The following is a 25,821-nucleotide window of genomic DNA, read 5'->3' as shown; positions in this document are numbered from 1 at the left end:
TCCTCCTGCTAAAGAAGAGGTCTGTTGGACGGAGAAAGAGGGACTGTGGCTGAACATTGTCGTGAAAGAGGAGAAGGAAGAGGAGGATGTTACAATACAAAAACAAGTAGAGGGTGAGGCTGTTACAGTGAAAGAAGAAGAGAAAGACGTTACAGAGAAAGAAGAGGAAGACGTTACAGAGAAAGAAGAGGAAGCGTTCAGAGTGAAAGAGGAGGAGGGGGAGATGACTGTCACATTAGAGGAGGACGAAGAAGAGAAGACTGGAGAACTGATTAACACCAGTAAATACAGTGAGTACTATCTTATAAAACAGGGACATTGATCTGATTAACACCAGTAAATACAGTGAGTACTATCTAATAAAACAGGGACATTGATCTGATTAACACCAGTAAATACAGTGAGTACTATCTAATAAAACAGGGACATTGATCTGATTAACACCAGTAAATACAGTGAGTACTATCTTATAAAACAGGGACATTGATCTGATTAACACCAGTAAATACAGTGAGTACTATCTAATAAAACAGGGACATTGATCTGATTAACACCAGTAAATACAGTGAGTACTATGTTATAAAACAGGGACATTGATCTGATTAACACCAGTAAATACAGTGAGTACTATCTTATAAAACAGGGACATTGATCTGATTAACACCAGTAAATACAGTGAGTACTATCTTATAAAACAGGGACATTGATCTGATTAACACCAGTAAATACAGTGAGTACTATCTAATAAAACAGGGACATTGATCTGATTAACACCAGTAAATACAGTGAGTACTATTTAATAAAACAGGGGCATTGATCTGGTTAACACCAGTAAATACAGTGAGTACTATCTTATAAAACAGGGACACAAACTCTGCAGTTGTTGAACTAATGTGTGATTTTTAAAAGGGCATTCTACACTTGAATATGTTTTTGTACTGTCGGAATTGTTCATGACGTCCTTTCCTGTTGAAAGATGATATAAATACAGTAAAGTATAAACACACTAAAAGAAAACAAATAAATGTTTTGAGCAAAATAGTGTTTTTTTTTAACAACTGCAAACTAGAAGGAGTGAGTGATGTCATAGTAAGGCCTTCAAGGAGTTGGCTTGATGGGAAGTCGTGATGTCATCCAATAGGATGCTGATCTTCATGTGAATATTCATTATTCTTTTCTTAAAATCCTTCCTGTTCTGTCAAGTTGGTTGTTGATCATTGCTAGAAAGCCATTTTCTAGTCTTGCATTGACTTTCAAGATGATTTAAGTCCAAACTGTAACTAGGCCACTCAGGAACATTCAATGTCATCTTGGTAAGCTCCTCCAGTGTAGATTTGGCCTTGTGGTTTAGGTTATTGTCCTGTTAGGACAGTTTTTTTGTAATCAGATCTCTGAAATGCTCTCTAACTACGTAACATTTAGTGTCTCCTTATGTTACTTTGGGAAAACAGTTTTCATGGGCACAGAAATCCTAAATCATTTCAGTTTACTAAATCCAATGGTTCTAACCTAGAGTCACCTTAACTTTATTGACAACACCCAAATGGATACTGTCATTAACGCAGTTCTTCAATAATTACACATAATACTTAATACTGTAGCTGTTTAGTTACAGTCACATGTTCAACTATCATCAGCTGATCCAGGAAATCATTTTCTGAATGACAGTCACATGACAAACATCACGACATGCAACAACAACCAAAGTGCTTCTTCATTCATTACTCTGGTAAAGACAGTTATGCTGTGCTCCACGTTGGATCCAACATCCCAAACAAATCGATGTTTATAATGTGTTACTGTCTGGCTGATTTACAGTAGGGTCTCGTTAGTCTGTTTGTGCACAGAGATACGCTCCACGTTGGATCCAACATCCCTACTTTGCTCATAATGTGTAGAGAACTGTTCCTTGATGGATAGGCTATTGTTCAACACACAGAGCTATTTTCCTTTATTCAGGACATTTAGAATGACAACACATTACAGAGTAGCCTAGTGGGATTATTGACAAAATTATCTGGTGATCAGGTTATGAAATGTCATGACAAAGACATTTTAATTTCCATGTTAAACCTGAAATATTAAATGATTTATAGTCCTACGTCTATGTTGTTGTTAGATAAAGTTATGGGTCCTACAGTAGGTCTGTTATTGTTAGGTGATGTTATGGGTCCTACAGTAGGTCTATGTTATTGTTAGGTGAAGTTATGGGTCCTACAGTAGGTCTATGTTATTGTTAGGTGAAGTTATGGGCCAATTTGTTAAACACTTAGTGTACAAACCCTCATTGTCAGGCTGATGTTAAAGCTAGCCAAAGAGCATTTTACTGGTTGAAGTGTTTTTTAAGTGTAAAGCAGTTGATTTGCGACAATAACACAAACATATTAAGCAGGAGATTCAAACGAGCCCTACATTTATAATCCAAAGTAATGTGAAATACACTCATATGCAACCTGTAAATGGAGGCTATTTTTGCTGTCAGCCTATGAGAACTCCCCTGAGTTTTCCCCCATGGTGGTGAATTAGTGAATAGACACATAACTTAATGTGAGTTTCCTTGAGTAGCACTCCTGATCTTGTCCTAATAGTGCGCTGTAATATTCAGAATATATTGTGAAAAACTAAAATCTTCTCTCACCATTTTTGCTCCAAGCAGATATACTACTGTAACAGGGGTCGTCTAAAGGGGACCAAGGCGCAGCGTGTAGAGAGCTCATATTTACTTTATTAAGGAAACACTTAACAAAACGACCACCAACAGTTCCGTCAGGTAACCCATACAAAATGGAAAACAACTACCCACAAACACGCTTGAAAAAAAACCCCATCTTAAATATGATCTCCAATTAGAGGTAACGAGGACCAGCTGCCGCCAATTGGAGATCAACCCCAAAAACAACAACATAGAAATAGAAAAACTAGAACTTAAACATAGACAGAGAAAACCACCCCAAAACACCCCCGTCACGCTCTGCCCACACTACTATAGAAAATGACATCTTACAAGAGTCAGGACGTGACAACTACATCCATAACTAGTGGTTTCCTCAATACCAGATATACTACATCCATAACTAGTGGTTTCCTCATTACCAGATATACTACATCCATAACTAGTGGTTTCCTCATTACCAGATATACTACATCCATAACTAGTGGTTTCCTCATTACCAGATATACTACATCCATAACTAGTGGTTTCCTCATTACCAGATATACTACATCCATAACTAGTGGTTTCCTCATTACCAGATATACTCCATCCATAACTAGTGGTTTCCTCATTACCAGATATACTACATCCATAACTAGTGGTTTCCTCATTACCAGATATACTACATCCATAACTAGTGGTTTCCTCATTACCAGATATACTACATCCATAACTAGTGGTTTCCTCATTACCAGATATACTACATCCATAACTAGTGGTTTCCTCATTACCAGATATACTACATCCATAACTAGTGGTTTCCACATTACCAGATATACTACATCCATAACTAGTGGTTTCCTCATTACCAGATATACTACATCCATAACTAGTGGTTTCCTCATTACCAGTTATACTACATCCATAACTAGTCGTTTCCTATTTACCAGATACACTAAATCAAATCAAATGTATTTATATAGCCCTTCTTACATCAGCTGATATCTCAAAGTGCTGTACAGAAACCCAGCCTAAAACCCCAAACAGCAAGCAGTGCAGGTGTGGAAGCACGGTGGCTAGGAAAAACTCCCTAGAAAGGCCAATACCTAGGAAGAAACCTAGGGAGGAACCAGGCAATGAGGGGTGGCCAGTCCCCTTCTAGCTGTGCCGGGTGGCGATTATAACAGAACATGGCCAAGATGTTCAAATGTTCATAAATGACCAGCATGGTCAAATAATAATAATCGCAGTGGTTGTCGAGGGTGCAACAAGTCAGCACCTCAAGAGTAAATGTCAGTTGGCTTTTCATAGCCGATCATTGAGAGTATCTCTACCGCTCTTGCTGTCTCTAGAGAGTTGAAAACAGCAGGTCTGGGACAGGTAGCACGTCCGGTGAACAGGTCAGGGTTCCATAGCAGCAGGCAGAACAGTTGAAACTGGAGCAGCTGCATGGCCAGGTGGACTGGGGACAGCAAGGAGTCATCATGTCAGGTAGTCCTGAGGCATGGTCCTAGGGCTCAGGTCCTCCGAGAGAGAGAAAGAAAGAGAGAATTAGAGAGAGCATACTTAAATTCACACAGGACACCGGATAAGACAAGAGAAATACTCCAGATGTAACAGACTGACCCTAGCCCCCCGACACATAAACTACTGCAGCATAAATACTGGAGGCTGAGACAGGAGACACTGTGGCCCCATCCAATGATACCCCCGGACAGGGCCAAACAGGAAGGATTTAACCACTAAAGGGATAACTTCAACCACCAACTTACCATCCTGAGACAAGGCCGAGTATAGCCCACAAAAATCTCCGCCACGGCACAACCCAAAGGGGGGAGCCAACCCAGACAGGAAGACCACGTCAGTGACTCAACCCACTCAAGTGACGCACCCCTCCTAGGGGCGGCATGGAAGAACACCAATAAGCCAGTGACTCAGCCCCTGTAATAGGGTTATAGGCAGATAATCCCAGTGGAGAGAGGGGAACCGGCCAGGCAGAGACAGCAAGGGCGGTTCGTTGCTCCAGAGCCTTTCCGTTCACCTTCACACTCCTGGGCCAGACTACACTCAATCATAGGACCCACTGAAGAGATGAGTCTTCAGTAAAGACTTAAAGGTTGAGACCGAGTCTGCATCTCTCACATGGGTAGGCAGACCATTCCATAAAAATGGAGCTCTATAGGAGAAAGCCCTGCTTCCAGCCGTTTGCTTAGAAATTCTTTGGACAATTAGGAGGCCTGCGTCCTGTGACCGTAGCATACGTGTAGGTATGTACGGCAGGACCAAATCGGAAAGATAGGTAGGAGCAAGCCCACGTAATGCTTTGTAGGTTAGCAGTAAAACCTTGAAATCAGCCCTTGCCTTAACAGGAAGCCAGTGTAGGGAGGCTCGCACTGGAGTAATATGATCACATTTTTAGTTCTAGTCAGGTTTCTAGCAGCCGTATTTAGCACTAATTGAAGTTTATTTAGTGCTTTATCCGGGTAGCCGGAAAGTAGAGCATTGCAGTAGTCCAACCTAGAAGTAACAAAAGCATGGATTAATTTTTCTGCATAATTTTTGGACAGAAAGTTTCTGATTTTTGCAATGTTACGTAGATGGAAAAAAGCTGTCCTTGAAACAGTCTTGATATATTCTTCAAAAGAGAGATCAGGGTCCAGAGTAACGCCGAGGTCCTTCACAGTTTTATTTGAGACGACTGTACAACCATCAAGATTAATTGTCGGATTTAACAGAAGATCTCTTTGTTTCTTGGGACCTAGAACAAGCATCTCTGTTTTGTCCAAGTTTAAAAGTAGAACGTTTGCAGCCATCCACTTCCTTATGTCTGAAACACAGGCTTCTAGCGAGGGCAATTTTGGGGCTTCACCATGTTCCATTGAAATGTACAGCTGTGTGTCATCCGCATAGCAGTGAAATTTAACATTATGTTTTCGAATGACATCCCCAAGAGGTAAATATATAGTGAAAACAATAGTGGTCCTAAAACAGAACCTTGAGGAACACCGAAATTTACAGTTGATTTGTCAGAGGACAAACCATTCACAGAGACAAACTGATATCTTTTCGACAGATAAGATCTAAACCAGGCCAGAACCTGTCCGTGTAGACCAATTTCGGTTTCCAATCTCTCCAAAAGAATGTGGTGATCGATGGTATCAAAAGCAGCTCTAAGATCTAGGAGCACGAGGACAGATGCAGAGCCTCGGTCTGACACCAGTAAAAGGTCATTTACCACCTTCACAAGTGCAGTCTCAGTGCTATGATGGGGTCTAAAACCAGACTGAAGCGTTTCGTATACATTGTTTGTCTTCAGGAAGGCAGTGAGTTGCTGCGCAACAGCTTTTTCTAAAAGTTTTGAGAGGAATGGAAGATTCGATATAGGCCGATAGTTTTTTATATTTTCTGGGTCAAGGTTTGGCTTTTTCAAGAGAGGCTTTATTACTGCCACTTTTAGTGAGTTTGGTACACATCCGGTGGATAGAGAGCCATTTATTATGTTCAACATAGGAGGGCCAAGCACAGGAAGCAGCTCTTTCAGTAGTTTAGTTGGAATAGGGTCCAGTATGCAGCTTGAAGGTTTAGAGGCCATGATTATTTTCATCATTGTGTCAAGAGATATAGTACTAAAACACTTTAGTGTCTCCCTTGATCCTAGGTCCTGGCAGAGTTGTGCAGACTCAGGACAACGGAGCTTTGGAGGAATACGCAGATTTAAAGAGGAGTCCGTAATTTGCTTTCTAATGATCATGATCTTTTCCTCAAAGAAGGTCATGAATTTATTACTGCTGAAGTGAAAGCCATCCTCTCTTGGGGAATGCTGCTTTTTAGTTAGCTTTGCGACAGTATCAAAAATACATTTTGGATTGTTCTTATTTTCCTCAATTAAGCAGCAGTGAGGGCTCTTCGATACTGCACAGTACTGTCTTTCCAAGCTAGTCGGAAGACTTCCAGTTTGGTGTGGCGCCATTTCCGTTCCAATTTTCTGGAAGCTTGCTTCAGAGCTCGTGTATTTTCTGTATACCAGGAAGCTCGTTTCTTATGACAAATGTTTTTAGTTTTTTAGTTTTTAGGGGTGCAACTGCGTCTAGGGTATTGTGCAAAGTTAAATTGAGTTCCTCAGTTAGGTGGTTAACTGATTTTTGTCCTCTGACGTCCTTAGGTAGGCAGAGGGAGTCTGGAAGGGCATCAAGGAATCTTTGGGTTGTCTGAGAATTTATAGCACGACTTTTAATGCTCCTTGGTTGGGGTCTGAGCAGATTATTTGTTGCAATTGCAAACGCAATAAAATGGTGGTCCGATAATCCAGGATTATGAGGAAAAACATTAAGATCCACAACATTTATTCCATGGGACAAAACTAGGTCCAGAGTATGACTGTGGCAGTGAGTAGGTCCAGAGACATGTTGGACAAAACCCACTGAGTCGATGATGGCTCCGAAAGCCTTTTGGAGTGGGTCTGTGGACTTTTCCATGTGAATGTTAAAGTCACCAAAAATGTGAATATTATCTGCTATGACTACAAGATCCGATAGGAATTCCGGGAACTCAGTGAGGAACACTGCATATGGCCCAGGAGGCCTGTAAGCTATAAAAAGTGATTGAGTAGGCTGCATAGATTTCATGACTAGAAGCTCAAAAGACGAAAACGTCATTGTTTTTTTTTTTGTAAATTGAAATTTGCTATCGTAAATGTTAGCAACACCTCCGCCTTTGCCGGATGCACGGGGGGTATGGTCACTAGTGTAACCAGGGGGTGAGGCCTCATTTAACACAGTAAATTCATCAGGCTTAAGCCATGTTTCAGTCAGGCCAATCACATCAAGATTATGATCAGTGATTAGTTCATTGACTATAACTGCCTTGGAAGTGAGGGATCTAACATTAAGTAACCCAATTTTGAGATGTGAGGTATCACAATCTCTTTCAATAATGGCAGGAATGGAGGAGGTCTTTATACTAGTGAGATTGCTAAAGCGAACACCGCCATCTTTAATTTTGCCCAACCTAGATCGAGGCACAGACACGGTCTCAATGGGGAAAGCTGAGCTGACTACACTGACTGTGCTAGTGGCAGACTCCACTAAACTAGCAGGCTGGCTAACAGCCTGCTGCCTGGCCTGCACCCTATTTCATTGTGGAGCTAGAGGAGTTAGAGCCCTGTCTATGTTCGTAGATAAGATGAGAGCACCCCTCCAGCTAGGATGGAGACCGTCACTCCTCAACAGGCCAGGCTTGGTCCTGTTTGTGGGTGAGTCCCAGAAAGAGGGCCAATTATCTACAAATTCTATCTTTTGGGAGGGGCAGAACACAGTTTTTTACTGAGGAGTGGCTTCTGTCTGGCCCACTCTACCATAAAGGTCTGATTGGTGGAGTGCTGCAGAGATGGTTGTCCTTCTGCAAGGTTCTCCCATCTCCTCAGAGGAACAAAGCCTCCTTCACTCACGCCGCCAAACATACCCTCCTAAAACTGACTATCCTACTGATCCTCGACTTCGGCGATGTCATTTACAAAATAACTTCCAACACTACTCAGCAAACTGGATACAGTCTATCACAGTGCCATCCGTTTTGTCACCAAAACCCCATATACCACCCACCACTGCGACCTGTATGCTCTCGTCGGCTGACCCTCGCTACATATTCGTCGCCAGACCCATTTGCTCCAGGTCATCTATATGTCTTTGCTAGTAAAAGCTCCACCTTATCTCAGCTCACTGGTCACCATAGCAACCCCCACCCATAGCACGCGCTCCAGCAGGTATATCTCACTGGTCATCCCCAAAGCCAACTCCTACTTTGGCCGCCTTTCCTTCCAGTTCTCTGCTGCCAGTGACTGGAACGAATTGCAAAAATTGCTGAAGCTGGAGACTTATATTTCCCTCACTAACTTTAAACATCAGCTATCTGAGCAGCTTACCGATCACTGCAGCTGTACATAGCCCATCTGTAAATAGCCCATCCAACTACCTCATCCCCATATTGTTTTTATTTATATTTTTGCTCTTTTGCACACCAGTATTTCTACTTGCACATTATCTGCACATCTATCTCTCCAGTGTTAATTTGCTAAATTGTAATTACTTCACTACTATGGCCTATCTATTGCCTTAACTCCTTACTCCATTTGCACACACTGTATATAGATTTTTCTATTGTTATTGACTACTTTTGTTTATCCCTCGTGTTGTTGTGTTTTTGTCGCACTGCCTTGCTTTATCTTGGCCAGGTCGCAGTCGTAAATGAGAACTTGTTCTCAACTGGCCTACCTGGTTAAATAAATAAATAAAATCTGAACTTTATTGACTCCCTGGTTAAATAAAGGTGAAATAAACATTTTTACCAAAGTGCTTCTTCATTCATTATTCTGGTAAAGACAGTTATGCCGTGCTCCATGTTGGATCCAACATTCCTACTTTGGTCATAATGTGTAGAGAACTGTTCCTTGATGGATAGGCTATTGTACAACACAGAGCTATTTTCCTATATTCAGGACATTTAGAATGACAACACATTAAAGAGTAGCCTAGTGGGATTATTCACAAAATTATCTGGTGATCGGGTTATGAAATGTCATGACAACAAAGACATTTTAGTTTCCTTGTTTCATCTGAAATATTAAATTATATATAGTCTTAAGTGAAGTTATGGGTCCTACAGTAGGTCTATGTTGTTGTTAGGTGAAGTTATGGGTCCTACAGTAGGTCTGTGTTGTTGTTAGGTGAAGTTATGGGTCCTACAGTAGGTCTATGTTCTTGTTTGGTGAAGTTATGGGTCCTACAGTAGGTCTATGTTGTTGTTTGGTGATGTTAGCCTTTTATGTAGCTCAGTTGGTAGAGCATGGTGTTTGCAACGCCAGGGTTGTGGGTTCGATTCCCACGGGGGGCCAGCACAGAAAAAAAAAATGTATGAAATGTATGCATTCACTAATGTAAGTCGCTCTGGATAAGAGTGTCTGCTAAATGACCAAAAATGTAAAATGTAAATGTTATGGGTACTACAGTAGGTCTATGTTGTTAGGTGAAGTTATGGGTCCTACAGTAGGTCTATGTTGTTGTTAGTTGAAGTTATGGGTCCTACAGTAGGTCTATGTTGTTGTTAAATCAAATTTCAAATCAAATGTATTTATATAGCCCTTCTTACATCAGCTGATATCTCAAAGTGCTGTACAGAAACCCAGCCTAAAACCCCAAACAGCAAGCAATGCAGGTGTAGAAGCACGGTGGCTAGGAAAAACTCCCGAGAAAGAAACCTAGAGAGGAACCAGGCTATGAGGGGTGGCCAGTCCTCTTCTGGCTGTGCCGGGTGGAGATTATAACAGAACATGGCCAAGATGTTCAAATGTTCATAAATGATCCAACATTCCTACTTTGGTCATAATGTGTAGAGAACTGTTCCTTGATGGATAGGCTATTGTACAACACGGAGCTATTTTCCTATATTTGTTTTTAGGTGAAGTTATGGGCCAATTTTGCAAACAAACAGTGTACAAACCCTCATTGTCACCTTGATGGAAAAGCCAAAGAGCATTTTTTTCTGGTTGAAGTGTTTTTTTTTAAGTACAAAGCGGTTGATTTGCAACAATAACATATTAAGCAGGAGATTCAAATGAGCCTTACAATTATAATCCAAAGTAGTGTGAAATGCACTCATAAGCAACCTGGAAATGGAGGTTACTCCCCTGAGTTTTCCCCATTCACATTCAGAATACATTGTGAAAAACTCAAATCTTTGCTCACCATTTTTGCTCCAGGCAGATATACTACATCCATAACTAGTGGTTTCCTCATTACCAGATATACTACATCCATAACTAGTGGTTTCCTCATTACCAGATATACTACATCCATAACTAGTGGTTTCCTCATTACCAGATATACTACATCCATAACTAGTGGTTTCCTCATTACCAGATATACTACATCCATAACTAGTGGTTTCCTCATTACCAGATATACTACATCCATAACTAGTGGTTTCCTCATTACCAGATATACTACATCCATAACTATCGGTTTCCTCATTACCAGATATACTACATCCATAACTAGTGGTTTCCTCATTACCAGATATACTACATCCATAACAAACAGTTTCCTCATTACCAGATATACTACATCCATAACTAGTGGTTTCCTCATTACCAGATATACTACATCCATAACTAGTGGTTTCCTCATTACCAGATATACTACATCCATAACTAGTGGTTTCCTCATTACCAGATATGCTACATCCATAACTAGTGGTTTCCTCATTACCAGATATACTACATCCATAACTAGTGGTTTCCTCATTACCAGATATACTACATCCATAACTAGTGGTTTCCTCATTAGCAGATATACTACATCCATAACTAGTGGTTTCCTCATTACCAGATATACTACATCCATAACTAGTGCTTTCCTCATTACCAGATATACTACATCCATAACTAGTGGTTTCCTCATTACCAGATATACTACATCCATAACTAGTGGTTTCCTCATTACCAGATATACTACATCCATAACTAGTGGTTTCCTCATTACCAGATATACTACATCCATAACTAGTGGTTTCCTCATTACCAGATATACTACATCCATAAATATCGGTTTCCTCATTAGTGGGGAGGAGTTTCTACAATCAAATTGCATGTGCATCGCCCTGATGCCGCAATTTTAGCTTACACAGAAAGGGGCCTATATTGGAGACCAAAAGTCGTCTGGCACACTGCTTAGAGTTTCAACAACATGAATAACGTATTTCTAGCCTACAATCATCGATGTTACTACTAATGTGAAAACAAGACAAAATATGACTATAATTGCTCATTTTAAGACAAATGTCAAGTAATCGTTACATTCATTACAGATGTCAATTGTTGTACAACATCATGGCTACGCTGTTGGCATCACCTTGGACCTTACAGTGGATTTTCGCTGTTGTGGGCCTTTAACCATCTGTCTGACTTTGTTGTTCACACAGGAGAGAGACGGGACTATCGTGGATCCTCTGGGGAGCCTCAACAACCTCGTGATGCTGAAGAGGCAGAGAAGAGTCTCTCCAGATCAGAACACCTCAATAATCACCTGCAGAGATCCACAGGGAAGAGAACTCACTGCTCCTCTGAATGTGGGAAGAGATGCACCTCATCAGGCATTAAAATTAATCAGAGAATCCACACAGGAGAGAAATCTTATAGCTGTGATCAATGTGGGAAGAGTTTTACTCAGTCAAGCAGCCTGATATCACACCAGAGAACACACACTGGAGAGAAACCTTTTAGCTGTGATCAATGTGGGAAGAGTTTTACTGCATCTGATCATCTGACAGTACACCAGAGAACACACACAGGAGAGAAACCTTATAGCTGTGATCAATGTGGGAAGAGTTTCACTACATCAAGCATTCTGACTGTACACCAGAGAAAACACACAGGAGAGAAACCTTATAGCTGTGATCAATGTGGGAAGAGTTTTGGTCAATCTGGACATCTGACAGTGCACCAGAGAACACACACAGGAGAGAAACCGTATAGCTGTGGTAAATGTGGGAAGAGTTTTGGTCAATCTGGAGATCTGACAGTGCAAGAGAGAACACACACAGGAGAGAAACCTTATAGCTGTGGTAAATGTGGGAAGAGTTTTGGTCGATCTGCACATCTGACTCAACACAAGAGAACACACACAGGAGAGAAATATTTTGGCTGTGTAATCAATGTGGGAAGAGATACTCTGATAAAAGGCCTCTGATCAAACATCAGAAAATACATGAAGGAGTTGTTTCATGATATCAATGAAATAATGTCACAATGTAGAATGTTTTAACATTGTAGTAGCAGTATATTAATGATGTCACAATGTAGAATGTTTTAACATTGTAGAAGGAGTATTTTAATGATGTCAAAATGTAGAATGTTTTAACATTGTAGAAGGAGTATTTTAATGATGTCACAATGTAGAACCCTAAACGTTTGTCCCCTGTTCTATTGATTTCAACATGATATGGATATTAGCCTCAGGGGGAAAATCCAGGCTCTGAAATGGAAGAGTTACTATTTATGAGATTTAACAAAAAGTGACTAACAACAAAAGAGCTGTGTTACACTTACCACGTTGGTGACCCACTGGAATCAAAATGCATCACTTCAAAATGTATCTAGCTGTTTTCTACAAATTGTCCTCTAACCAGGGATGTACACATTATTCCCAGATTCCGTGTGGTTTTTGAGCTGTTAGTTTTAACAGGACGTGCAACCTCATCTCCCTCCTCTCGGCACAATTGATTTCAACACGTTATCGATGAGTGATGACAAATAAGTGTTGTGTTCCTTTGTTTAGGGACCCCTACATTTAAATGCATCACTCCAAAATGTAGCTGACTGTCTTCTGCAGGTTGTCCTCTACCCAGTGAGGTAAAATATATGTCCCATTTCCATGTGTTTTTTAGTTGTTAGTTTCAACAGCACGTACAACCTGATTTCCCCCCTAATGGATATCAGTGATTTATTGCTGCTTGTGCAGTTTATAAGGTGCTTGTTTAAAAAAATACAAGTAATATGATTATTATGGCAGATGTTTGTGTATATAGCACATTTTATGTTTAGGTTTTTGATTATTCCAAACTGTTTCTGCATATTGGTTATTGATTTGGACATGTTAAAACTATGTTTTGACATTGGGCTATCCCACCTAGCAAAATGTAATTGAAAAGACTTTGAAAATAAGACTATGCAACCAAATATTTCATATTTACATTTCATGTAACATTTAGTAATGATAATTATTTATGTAACCAAATGACATTTTTTGGGTACAATTATATTGACATTGTTGCCCTGCTTTTAGAATATCAGGGTACATTCTCAGATGTGCCAACCCAAATGTACTAGAGCATGACATTAGGGACTGGGCCCCGATCCAACAACATGCCTATCTAGTGAACCCTGGTGACGCACTTGAATCAAAATGTATCTGGCTGTTTTCTACAAATTGTCCTCTAACCAGTGATGTACACATTATTCCCAGATTCTGTGTGGTTTTTGAGCTGTTAGTTTTAACAGGACATGCAACCTCATCTCCCTCCTCTCGGTACAATTGATTTCAACATGATATCGATGAGTTATGACAAATAAGTTTTGTGTTCCTTTGTTTACCGACCCCTAAATTGAAATGCATCACTCCAAAATGTAGCTGACTTTCTTCTGCAGGTTGTCCTCTAACCAGTGAGGTAAAAGATATCTCCATTTCCATGTGTTTTTTTTTTGTTGTGTTAGTTTCAGGAGCAGATTCAACCTGATTTCCCCCCAAATGGATATTAGATTTGTGTTTAGCTAGTGCGTTGCTATGGATCTTTATTTATTTTGACTGCACGTTTTTCCGTATTGGAGATGAGTTTTGTTTGGGCTCGTTCCAAGGGGAGGAGAGTTCTAGAAGCTAGTGAGTTTTAGGAAGACGAGAGTTCTAGAAGCTAGTGAGTTTTAGGAAGACGAGAGTTCTAGAAGCTAGTTAGTTTTAGGAAGACGAGAGTTCTAGAATCTAGTGAGTTTTAGGAAGACGAGAGTTCTAGAAGCTAGTGGGTTTTAGGAAGACGAGAGTTCTAGAAGCTAGTGAGTTTTAGGAAGACAAGAGTTCTAGAAGCTAGTGAATTTTAGGATTCAATAGAAAGAAAAACTGGAGAATAGATGCTATTGTATATTATTATTTAAAAATACGTGTTTTTAATTGTTGACATCCAGTAGACACCATGTTTATATTGGTGAAGGTGAATCATTCTTGTTGATTATAATGTGAAATGGAAGTTGTTTTCTGTTGGTGGTGAGCAAACGTTTCCAACAAAAATATAGGATATATTTGTTGTCTTGAAGGGGAAAGGTGTTACATGCTTTGGTTTTTCCATTTTATGTTTTGAGGTTGGACGCCAGCACTTCGTGTAGCCCGTTAGCACGTGTAGCCCGTTAGCACGTGTAGCCCGTTAGCACGTGTAGCCCGTTAGCACGTGTAGCCCGTTAGCACGTGTAGCCCGTTAGCACTGATTGGTGTCACCTCATTAGTCAGTATGTGTTACACCTGTGCTGGCTTGTCCATCTCGTTAGTGGGAAGGTGTTTCACCTGAGCTGGTCCAGGTTCTATTTAAGAGTGTCTGGCCCAGTGCTCCAGTTGTCTTGATAGATGTGGAGAGTCAACACCTTTAGTTGCTCCACCTTTTTGGTTTGCGTCCTGTCTTTAAGTTTGGTGTGGGTTTTTCTTTTGTTTTCCTCTTCTTGGGCAGATTTAGTGGGTCTCATGGTGGGTGTCTTTTAGGTCCCAGTTGTTGTTACTAGTCAACTTCCAGTGGACACCCCCATAGTGTCTTTCAGAGCCCCTCCTAAAAAACAAGTTATATTTTGGGTTGGATATTGCATCATATTGTTATTTTAATCAATGGCATTTCCTTACAATGCTCAATAGTATTTCAGTTGTTAGTCTTCTGTTTTTTTATCCTCTTATGTTTGTGTACTAAATATTTCTGATTATTTTCATAGTTTTTTCCTGTGAAGCCATTGTGTTGCATCCATGTCTGAAATGTGCTGTATAAATAAAGCTTGATTTGATTTGAACATATTGCAAAACTAATGAACCCAGTGACCGACCAATCAACAGACTCTTGGTCCCTGTTAGTATGAAAATCAGTATCAATCCCATGTCAAAGGATTCAACTACTGATAACAGAAACAAACAAATGGATCAACCAGATCAATCCCACTTTTCCAGCCTGCTGAAGGCGTGGTGGAGTGGTAAACACCACCCCCGGCTCTACCAGGGGCTTGAGGTGGTCTCCCACAGCTCTGATTATGTCATGTTCTGTGGCCTTGCTGTTCCATTTCTTGACTGTCCCTGCAACACAGAAACACATGTAGTCATATTATATAAAACACTCAAAGTAATGGATATGGAGCATCTATGGCCTCAGTTACACCTGGCACCTAAATGTGACTTCTGTCATTTGATCACTCCGAGCTGCATTCGGTTCAGATCTACCAGGATGGGCCTTTGACACAGTCAGGCCACTGATTATGCATCAGCAATGTAAAGAGATGGGGTGAATGAGGGGAAAAGTACATTTGACACAAATTACCTTCATAAATCAAATCAAATGTTGTTGGTCACATACAGGTGTTCAGCAGATGTTATTGCAGGTGTAGTGAAATGCTTGTCCTTCTAGTTCCCACAGTGCAGTAATATCTAACAAGTAATATCTAACAATTTCACAACAAATACCTAATACACACAAATCTAAGTAAAGGAATGGAATTAGGAATATATAAATATATGGATAAACAATGTCAGAGCAGCATAAACTGAGATACAGTGGGGGTCAAAAGTATTCGATCCCCTGCTGATTTTGTACGTTTGCCCACTTACACTTTCACTGACAAAGAAATGATCAGTCTATCATTTTAATGGTAGGTTTATTTGAACAGTGAGAGACAGAATAACAACAACAAAAAATCCTGAAAAACGCATGTCAAAAATGTTATAAATTGATTTGCATTTTAATGAGTGAAATAAGTATTTGACCCCTTTAACTTGTTGTCTGAAGATAAAATGTACATTTTACTGAACTGCGTCCAGTCAGCAGATGGACTAGATGCCTCTTAGGCCGCCCATTGTGACTCCATCAAGAATTCAGCAGAGCAAGTTTGTATGAAGGTCTGGTTATTAAATGGGTACATAGTTCAATAGTAATATCCTCTAAAACGCTCTGGTGACAAACTTTACTGCCCTGTTTCCAGTTGTCCACATGGCTGGGAGAACCTATTCAAGTAAGTAAGTAAATAGATTTTGAAAATGTAAAAAAAACCGATGTATTATTAGCTAACTAGCTACAATGCAGGCTAACTCAAATGAGCTGCTAAATGAGCTATCTATCTAGCCAACTTCAAATACTGTATAGATAGATAGATAGCTGGTGATATTTAATTCACTTAGCTAGCTAACTTCATATTAGCTAGCTATCTATTTATCACTGTAAAAAACAAACTCCAAATGCATTTGTAGGTAGCTAGCTAACAGCCATGGAGGAGGGTGAAAGGATAGCAGCCCCAACTGTCAGTGAGAGAGGAGGCTATTCTGGATAGGGCAGGTACTTTTGTGTAGTTCCTGTCCCTAGAAGTGAGGACGGAGATAATAGTAACATAATATTCAGTGTGGTGTAATTTGACTATAATGAAGTCTGTTTCTTGTGAGGTTTTCTGTCCTCAGATAAAGAGCTCTATGAAAGCCAGTCTACATATGAAGAGGTCCCAATGAAGAGCAGTGGTTCTCAGTCCTGGGGACTCAGAGGGGCACATTGTTGTTTTAGCCTTCACACTGCACAGCTGATTCAAATGATCAACTCATCATCAAGCTTCAAGTGGTATTTATGTGATCATTTGTGATGCCGTCCTTGATATGATCCTGTTATTGTCACATGCTACACATGTACATATGTGTGCCCATGCATCTATCAATCCAATGTTATCATGATTTGTTATCAGGGATATTATACTTTAGTAATCCACAATGACCTGGTGATGTAACAGTCTAATAATTACATTGTCTTCCATATTCCTACAGATACCTTGTAACTGGAGATTCCTTCATAACGATTGCCTACAGTTACCGTGTAGGACACTGCAAGGCTGGGTGTCCAGGACCATCTGGGACTGCCTCCTGGAGGAATTCAGGTATGTGAAGGCTACCTGTGTCCTGTGTAACTTCATGAGGATGGACAGGAGGACCAGGAGGGGATCTGCAGCTCACCGCCGTGTGCCAGAGGAGGAGTCTGCTGCTCTGCAGGATGTTTCAAGGATGGGGTCCAACAACGCAGCAAGAGAGGCAATCCATGTGCAGGAGATCTTCACCTCCTACTTCTTCAAAGAGGGTGCTGTTCCCTGGCAACACAATAGACTACACTATGCACAACCAAAGGCTCTTTTAAGAGCCATTCACATTGCAATAAGAGTATTCTTCCATTTACTTAGCTATGTCACCTGCAGTTATTCAATTCACAGTTTCTCTCCTACTTCTCATGTGAGGGTGCTGTTTAAGTAAGGGTGTGATGTCTGTGCAAAAACAAAACAGGCTATTTTAAATCACCCATATTGAAAAAATGTAGAACAATTAGACACCCTATAACCCACACCTACACACTCATGTATCAATCTGATTGATGGATTGTGTTGTGCAGTAAACAGGCTCAGGTGTATAACTGTGGCTCCTTCCACCTTCAAAGAACAGGCAAGAGGGCCAACCATGGAGAATAGTAAGACACTTCATTATTTCTATAACTACGCTATATTGTTTGTCCTTGTGGGTCCGTTCATGTTTTTCAGCATAAAGTACTCTGCAGCCACTTAGTGTGGTGTGGACACCAGGTGAGGCCACACAGAGATTCCTGTTGAACACTGTCGCTTTAACTACCTTATTTTCTCAATAACAGTCTCTCTCCTTCACTTCATCCCTCTCTCCCCTTCTCCCTAAATCCTCTAGGTTATATCAGCTGTGTCGGTGAACCCCTCCTGCATCTGAACTGGCTACATAGAGGGCACAGCATGATCAGAGGTGAGAGGTCACTTGGTCAGGTCAACAGGAAGTATTATTAAAGAGATGCTTTACATTGAAATACAGACAGAGATGCAGTAGTCCCAGAGTTAATGATCCCAGGTCAGTTTATATTATACAGGAAGTATTATTAAAGAGATGCATTACATTGAAATACAGATAGAGATGCAGTAGTCCCAGAGTTAATGATCCCAGGTCAGTTTATATTATACAGGAAGTATTATTAAAGAGATGCTTTACATTGAAATACAGATAGAGATGCAGTAGTCCCAGAGTTAATGATCCCAGGTCAGTTTATATTATACAGGAAGTATTATTAAAGAGATGCTTTACATTGAAAATACAGATAGAGATGCAGTAGTCCCAGAGTTAATGATCCAAGGTCAGTTTTTTATTTCACCTCCTGATTGATGCCTAACAATGTTAGAATAAAAAATAAAAACACAAGGTTTAAACATGCTCTCTCTCTCCACCTGTCTCTCGTCTGCAGGTATGTTTTGATGTGAGAGGATGCCAACCCCCAGTCCTGTCATCACCACCTCACCTGCTTTTAAGAACCTTTGGGCCGACGAGAGACACTATTATGTAATTGTGATGAACTGAGATAATATTTATGTAGCACTGTGATTCATTAATCATGTGCTGCCTTCTCTGCTCCTATGTGCTTACCTCTTTCCCTTTCTGTCTTTTACACCTCTCTCACCACCTCCTCTTTCTTCCTCTTTTTATAATGCACAACAGATGTGCATTGAAGGACAGATTGAACTTGTATTTATAACACTTGGATAATGAGCTTTTCAATAAAGCGTTTCACATTCTCTACTGGTTGAAATGAAGTGTAATGTGATGAAATACTCCACCTATCCTGTGTTTATCAGATCAATGCAGATGAAGGACATTAGATGTTGAGATGAACCAGTGTTAGAGTATTTACATGATGCATAGGAAGTGTAGTGTTCTGTTTTTTAACATTATATTTCTGTATATATGAATTAACTAGTTAAATCCTGTTTCTAGTCTATTAGTTTATTAGTCTATTAGTCTATTAGTATCAATCCCACTTTTCCAGCCTGCTGAAGGCGTGGTGGAGTGGTAAACACCACCCCCGGCTCTACCAGGGGCTTGAGGTGGTCTCCCACAGCTCTGCTTATGTCATGTTCTGTGGCCTTGCTGTTCCATTTCTTGACTGCCCCTGTAACACAGAAATAAACACATTTAGTAATATACACTCCTCAAAAAAATAAAGGGAACACTTAAACAACACAATGTAACTCCAAGTCAATCACACTTCTGTGAAATCAAACTGTCCACTTAGGAAGCAACACTGATTGACAATACATTTCACATGCTGTTGTGCAAATGGAATAGACAACAGATGGAAATTATAGGCAATTAGCAAGACACCCCCAATAAAGAAGTGGTTCTGCAGGTGGTGACCACAGACCACTTCTCAGTTCCTATGCTTCCTGGCTGATGTTTTGGTCACTTTTGAATGCTGGCGGTGCTTTCACTCTAGTGGTAGCATGAGACGGAGTCTACAACCCACACAAGTGGCTCAGGTAGTGCAGCTCATCCAGGATGGCACATCAATGCGAGCTGTGGCAAGAAGGTTTGCTGTGTCTGTCAGCGTAGTATCCAGAGCATGGAGGCGCTACCAGGAGACAGGCCAGTACACCAGGAGACGTGGAGGAGGCCGTAGGAGGGCAACAACCCAGCAGCAGGAACGCTACCTCCGCCTTTGTGCAAGGAGGAGCAGGAGGAGCACTGCCAGAGCCCTGCAAAATGACCTCCAGCAGGCCACAAATGTGCATGTGTCTGCTCAAACGGTCAGAAACAGACTCCATGAGGGTGGTATGAGGGCCCGACGTCCACAGGTGGGGGTTGTGCTTACAGCCCAACACCGTGCAGGACGTTTGGCATTTGCCAGAGAACAACAAGATTGGTGAATTTGCCACTGGCGCCCTGTGCTCTTCACAGATGAAAGCAGGTTCACACTGAGCACGTGACAGACGTGACAGAGTCTGGAGACGCCGTGGAGAACGTTCGGCTGCCTGCAACATCCTCCAGCATGACCGGTTTGGCGGTGGGTCAGTCATGGTGTGGGGTGGCATTTCTTTGGGGGGCCGCACAGCCCTCAATGTGCTCGCCAGAGGTAGCCTGACTGCCATTAGGTACCGAGATGAGATTCTCAGACCCCTTGTGAGACCATATGCTGGTGCGGTTGGCCCTGGGTTCCTCCTAATGCAAGACAATGCTAGACCTCATGTGGCTGGAGTGTGTCAGCAGTTGCTGCAAGAGGAAGGCATTGATGCTATGGCCTGGCCCGCCCGTTCCCCAGACCTGAATCCAATTGATGATTGACATGATGAATCCAATTGACATGATGATGTCTTGCTCCATCCACCAACGCCACGTTGCACCACAGACTGACCAGGAGTTGGCGGATGCTTTAGTCCAGGTCTGGGAGGAGATCCCTCAGGAGACCATCTGCCACCTTATCAGGAGCATGCCCAGACGTTGTAGGGAGGTCATACAGGCACGTGGAGGCCACACACACTACTGAGCCTCATTTTGACTTGTTTTAAGGACATTACATCAAAGTTGGATCAGCCTGTAGTGTGGTTTTCCACTTTAATTTTGAGTGTGACTCCAAATCCAGACCTCCATGGGTTGATCAATTGGATTTCCATTGATTATTTTTGTGTGATTTTGTTGTCAGCACATTCAACTATGTAAAGAAAAAAGTATTTAATAAGAGTATTTCTTTCATTCAGATCTAGGATGTGTTGTTTAAGTGTTCCCTTTTTTTTGTTGAGCAGTATAGTATATTCTAGAATTCATCCATGATGTCATAATGATAGTTTAACCAGGTTTCTAGAGTGTATATAGTATATTTTACATTTCATCCATGATGTCATAATGATAGTTTAACCAGGTTTCTAGGCTATATAGTATATTCTAGAATTCATCCATGATGTCATAATGATAGTTTAACCAGGTTTCTAGGCTATATAGTATATTCTAGAATTCATCCATGATGTCATAATGATAGTTTAACCAGGTTTCTAGGCTATATAGTCGACACCCCGTTTGGCGAAGTTGGCTGTCTTTGTTAGGAAGAAATAGTATTCACGCAGTTCGCAACGAGCCAGGTGGCCCAAACTGCTGCATATACTCCAACTCTTTTCTCTGTATACATCAATGATGTCGCTCTTGCTGCTGGTGAATCTCTGATCCACCTCTACGCAGACGACACCATTCTATATACTTCTGGCCCTTCTTTGGACACTGTGTTAACAACCCTCCAGACGAGCTTCAATGCCATACAACTCTCCTTCCGTGGTCTCCAACTGCTCCTAAACACAAGTAAAACTAAATGCATGCTCTTCAACCGATCGCTGCCTGCACCTGCCCGCATCACTTCTCTGGACGGTTCTGACTTAGAATTTGTGGACAACTACAAATACCTAGGTGCCTGGTTAGACTGTAAACTCTCCTTCCAGACTCACATCAATCATCTCCAATCCAAAGTTAAATCTAGAATTGGCTTCCTATTTCGCAACAAAGCATCCTTCACTCATGCTGCCAAACATACCCTCGTAAAACTGACCATCCTACCAATCCTCGACTTCGGTGATGTCATTTACAAAATAGCCTCCAATACCCTACTCAACAAGCTGGATGCAGTCTATCACAGTGCCATCCGTTTTGTCACCAAAGCCCCATATAATACCCACCACTGCGACCTGTACGCTCTCGTTGGCTGGCCTTCGCTTCATAATCGTCGCCAAACACATTGGCTCCAGGTCATCTACAAGACCCTGCTAGGTAAAGTCCACCCTTATCTCCGCTCACTGGTCACCATAGCAGCACCCACCTGTAGCACGCGCTCCAGCAGGTATATCTCTCTGGTCACCCCTAAAGCCAACTCCTCCTTTGGTCGTCTCTCCTTCCAGTTTTCTGCTGCCAATGACTGGAACGAACTACAAAAATCTCTGAAACTGGAAACACTTATCTCCCTCACTAGCTTTAAGCACCAGCTATCAGAGCAGCTCCCAGATCACTGCACCTGTACATAGCCCATCTATAATTTAGCCCAAACTACTACCTCTTCCCCTACTGTATTTATTTATTTATTTAATTTATTATTTTGCTCCTTTGCACCATATTATTTATATTTTAACTTTGAACTTTCTTCAAATTACAAATCTACCATTCCAGTGTTTTACTTGCTATACTTTATTTACTTTGCCACCATGGCCTTTTTTGCCTTTACCTTATCTCACATCATTTGCTCACATTGTATTTAGTCTTATTTTTTTTCTACTGCATCATTGATTGTATGTTGTTTTACTCCATGTGTAACTCTGTATTTTTGTATGTTGTCGAACTGCTTTGCTTTATCTTGGCCAGGTCGCAATTGTAAATGAGAACTTCTCAACTTGCCTACCTGGTTAAATAAAGGTGAAATAAAATAAATAAAAAATATACCCTGACTCTGTTGCAGAGGTAACATACTTTCCCTAGTTAAAAGAAATTCATGTTAGCAGGCAATATTAACTAAATATGCAGGTTTAAAAAAGATATACTTGTGTATTGATTTTTAGAAAGACATTGGTATGTCTTTATGGTTAGGTACACGTTGTAGCAACGACAGTCCTTTTTCGCGAATGCGCACCACATCGATTATATGCAACGCAGGGCAGTCTAGATAAACTAGTAATATCATCAACCATGTGTAGTTAACTAGTGATTATGATTGATTGATTGTTTTATATAAGATAAGTTTAATGCTAGCTAGCAACTTACCTTCGCTTCTTACTGCATTCGCGTAACAGGCAGGCTCCTCTTGGAGTGCAATGTAAAGCAGGTGGTTAGAGCGTTGGACTAGTTAACCGTAAGGTTGCCAGATTGAATCCCCAAGCCGACAAGGTAAAAATCTGTCGTTCTGCCCCTGAACAAGGCAGTTAACCCACCGTTCCTAGGCCGTCATTAAAAATAAGAATGTGTTCTTAACTGACTTGCCTGGTTAAAAAATATGTATTAAATTTTTTTTTTTTTTTAATCGGTGGCCAAAAATACCTATTACCGATTGTTATGAAAACCATCCATAACTAGTGGTTTCCTCATTACCAGATATACTACATCCATAACTAGTGGTTTCCTCATTACCAGATATACTACATCCATAACTAGCGGTTTCCTCATTACCAGATATACTACATCCATAACTAGCGGTTTCCTCATTAGCAGGAAGGAGTTTCTGCAACCAAATTGTGTGTGCTTTGCCCTCGTGCCGCAATTTTAGCAAACACAGAAAGGGGCCTATATTGGAGACCAAAAGTCGTCTGGCACAGTGCTTGGAGTTTCAACAACATGAATAACTTATTTCTAGTCTACAATCTTAGATGTTTCTACTAATGTGAAAACAAGACAAAATATGGCTTTTCTTGCTCATTTTAAGTCAAATAATTTTAACATTCATTGCAGAAGACAATTGTTGTACAACAACATGCCTACGCTGTTGGCATCACCTTTTACAGTGGATTTCCGCTGTTGTGAGCCTATAACCATCTGTCTGACTTTGTTGTTCACACAGGAGAGAGACGGGACTACCATGGGTCCTCTGGGGAGCCTCAACAACCTCATGATGCTGACAAGGCAGAGAAGAGTCTCTCCAGATCAGAACACCTCAAGAAAAACCTGCAGAGATCCACAGGGAAGAGAACTCACTGCTGCTCTGACTGTGGGAAGAGATTCACCTCCTCAGCAGGCATTACAATTCATCAGACAATCCACACAGGAGAGAAATCGTATAGCTGTGATGAATGTGGGAAGAGTTTTACTTATTCATCCAGCTTGATAACACACCGGAGAACATACACCGGAGAGAAACCCTATAGCTGTACTCAATGTGGGAAGAGTTTTTCTCAGTCACACAGACTGATATCACACCAGAGAACACACACAGGAGAGAAACATTGTACCTGTGATCAATGTGGGAAGAGTTTTGGTAGTTCTAGCTGTCTGAAGAGACACCAGAGAACACACACAGGAGATAAACTTTGTATCTGTACTCAATGTGGGACGAGTTTTGATACATCTAGCCATCTTATTGTACACCAGAGAATACACACAGGAGAGAAACCTTTTAGCTGTGATCAGTGTGGGAAGAGTTTTGTTCAGTCTAGTGATCTGACAGTACACCAGAGAACACACACAGGAGAGAAACCTTATAGCTGTGATCAATGTGGGAAGAGTTTTGTTACATCTAGCAGTCTGACTATACACCAGAGAACACACACAGGAGAGAAACCTTATAGCTGTAATCAATGTGGGAAAAGTTTTACTCAGCAAAGCAACCTGATATCACACCAGAGAACACACACAGGAGAGAAATCTTTTAGCTGTGATCAGTGTGGGAAGAGTTTTGTTCAATCTAGCCATCTGAAGAGACACCAGAGAACACACACAGGAGAGAAACCTTTTAGCTGTACTCAATGTGGGAAGTGTTTTGTTCAATCTAGTGATCTGACAGTACACCAGAGAACACACACAGGAGAGAAATCTTATAGCTGTAATTAATGTGGGAAGAGTTTTGTTCATTCTGGAAATCTGACGTTGCACCAGAGATCACACACAGGAGAGAAATCTGATAGCTGTGACCATTGATAATCTGATAAAAGATCTCTGATCAAATATCAGAAAATGTATACATGAAGGAGTTGTTTCATGATATCAATGAAATAATGTCACAATGTAGAATGTTTTAACATTGTAGTAGGAGTATTTTAATGATGTCACAATGTAGAACCCTAAAGGTTTGTCCCCTGTTCTATTGATTTCAACATGATATGGATATTAGCCTCAGGGGGGAAATCCAGGCTCTGAATTGAGAGAGTTACTATTTATGAGATTTAACAAAAATAGAGTTGGGTTAGGTTAGGTTTTCAATATATCCCAATCTGTTTCTACATATTGGTTATTGATTTGGACTCGTTAAAACTGTGTTTTTACATTGCACTATTCCCATTTAGCAAAATGTAATTTAAAAGACGTTGAAAATAAGACTATGCCAGATGTCCAATATATGTTCGGTTGTAGTTGAAAGTGAAAGTTGAAGATGTATTTTCTGGTCGTTTTGTCAATGACTTGAAAACAGCTTCATTTCAACGTATTTGCAGCCTATACACATGGACACAGTATAATAAATTGGTCTATAATCAATTTTATTAACAATCCTACATCACTCCAGCATTTATTGACAACATTCAAATGCTAATTGTCTTTATTCTACTACTGAAGAAGCATGACTCAAATCACCTCATATTTCAAACATTCAGCCTGACAAAAGATACGTTTTATTATTCCATGCCTCACCATTAAGTTAATTATTGCCAATAGATATTAACAAAGGGGTGTACATTTGGTATTCATATTTACATTTAGTAATTGAGTTTTGTTTGGGCTAAAACTCTCGTTCCTAGGGAACGAGAGTTTTAGAAACTAGTGGGTTTTAGGATTCTATAGAAAGAAAAAGGAGAAAAAAATTATGATTGTATATTATTATTTAGAAGTACTTGTTTTTTCTTGTTT

The 25,821-nt window shown here is 40.7% G+C and overlaps 1 pseudogene; it reads left to right on the top strand.

The window, feature by feature from the left end:
* Positions 1–24,000: 24,000 nt before the first annotated feature.
* LOC115186540 (zinc finger protein 180-like) lies at positions 24,001–24,934 on the top strand (annotated as a pseudogene).
* The last annotated feature ends 887 nt before the right edge of the window (positions 24,935–25,821 follow it).

The sequence above is a fragment of the Salmo trutta genome, unplaced genomic scaffold (assembly GCF_901001165.1).
Source record: "Salmo trutta unplaced genomic scaffold, fSalTru1.1, whole genome shotgun sequence".
Lineage (NCBI taxonomy): Eukaryota > Metazoa > Chordata > Actinopteri > Salmoniformes > Salmonidae > Salmo > Salmo trutta.
Note: the sequence above shows the minus strand (reverse complement) of the source record. Positions and strands in the feature narration are given on the sequence as shown.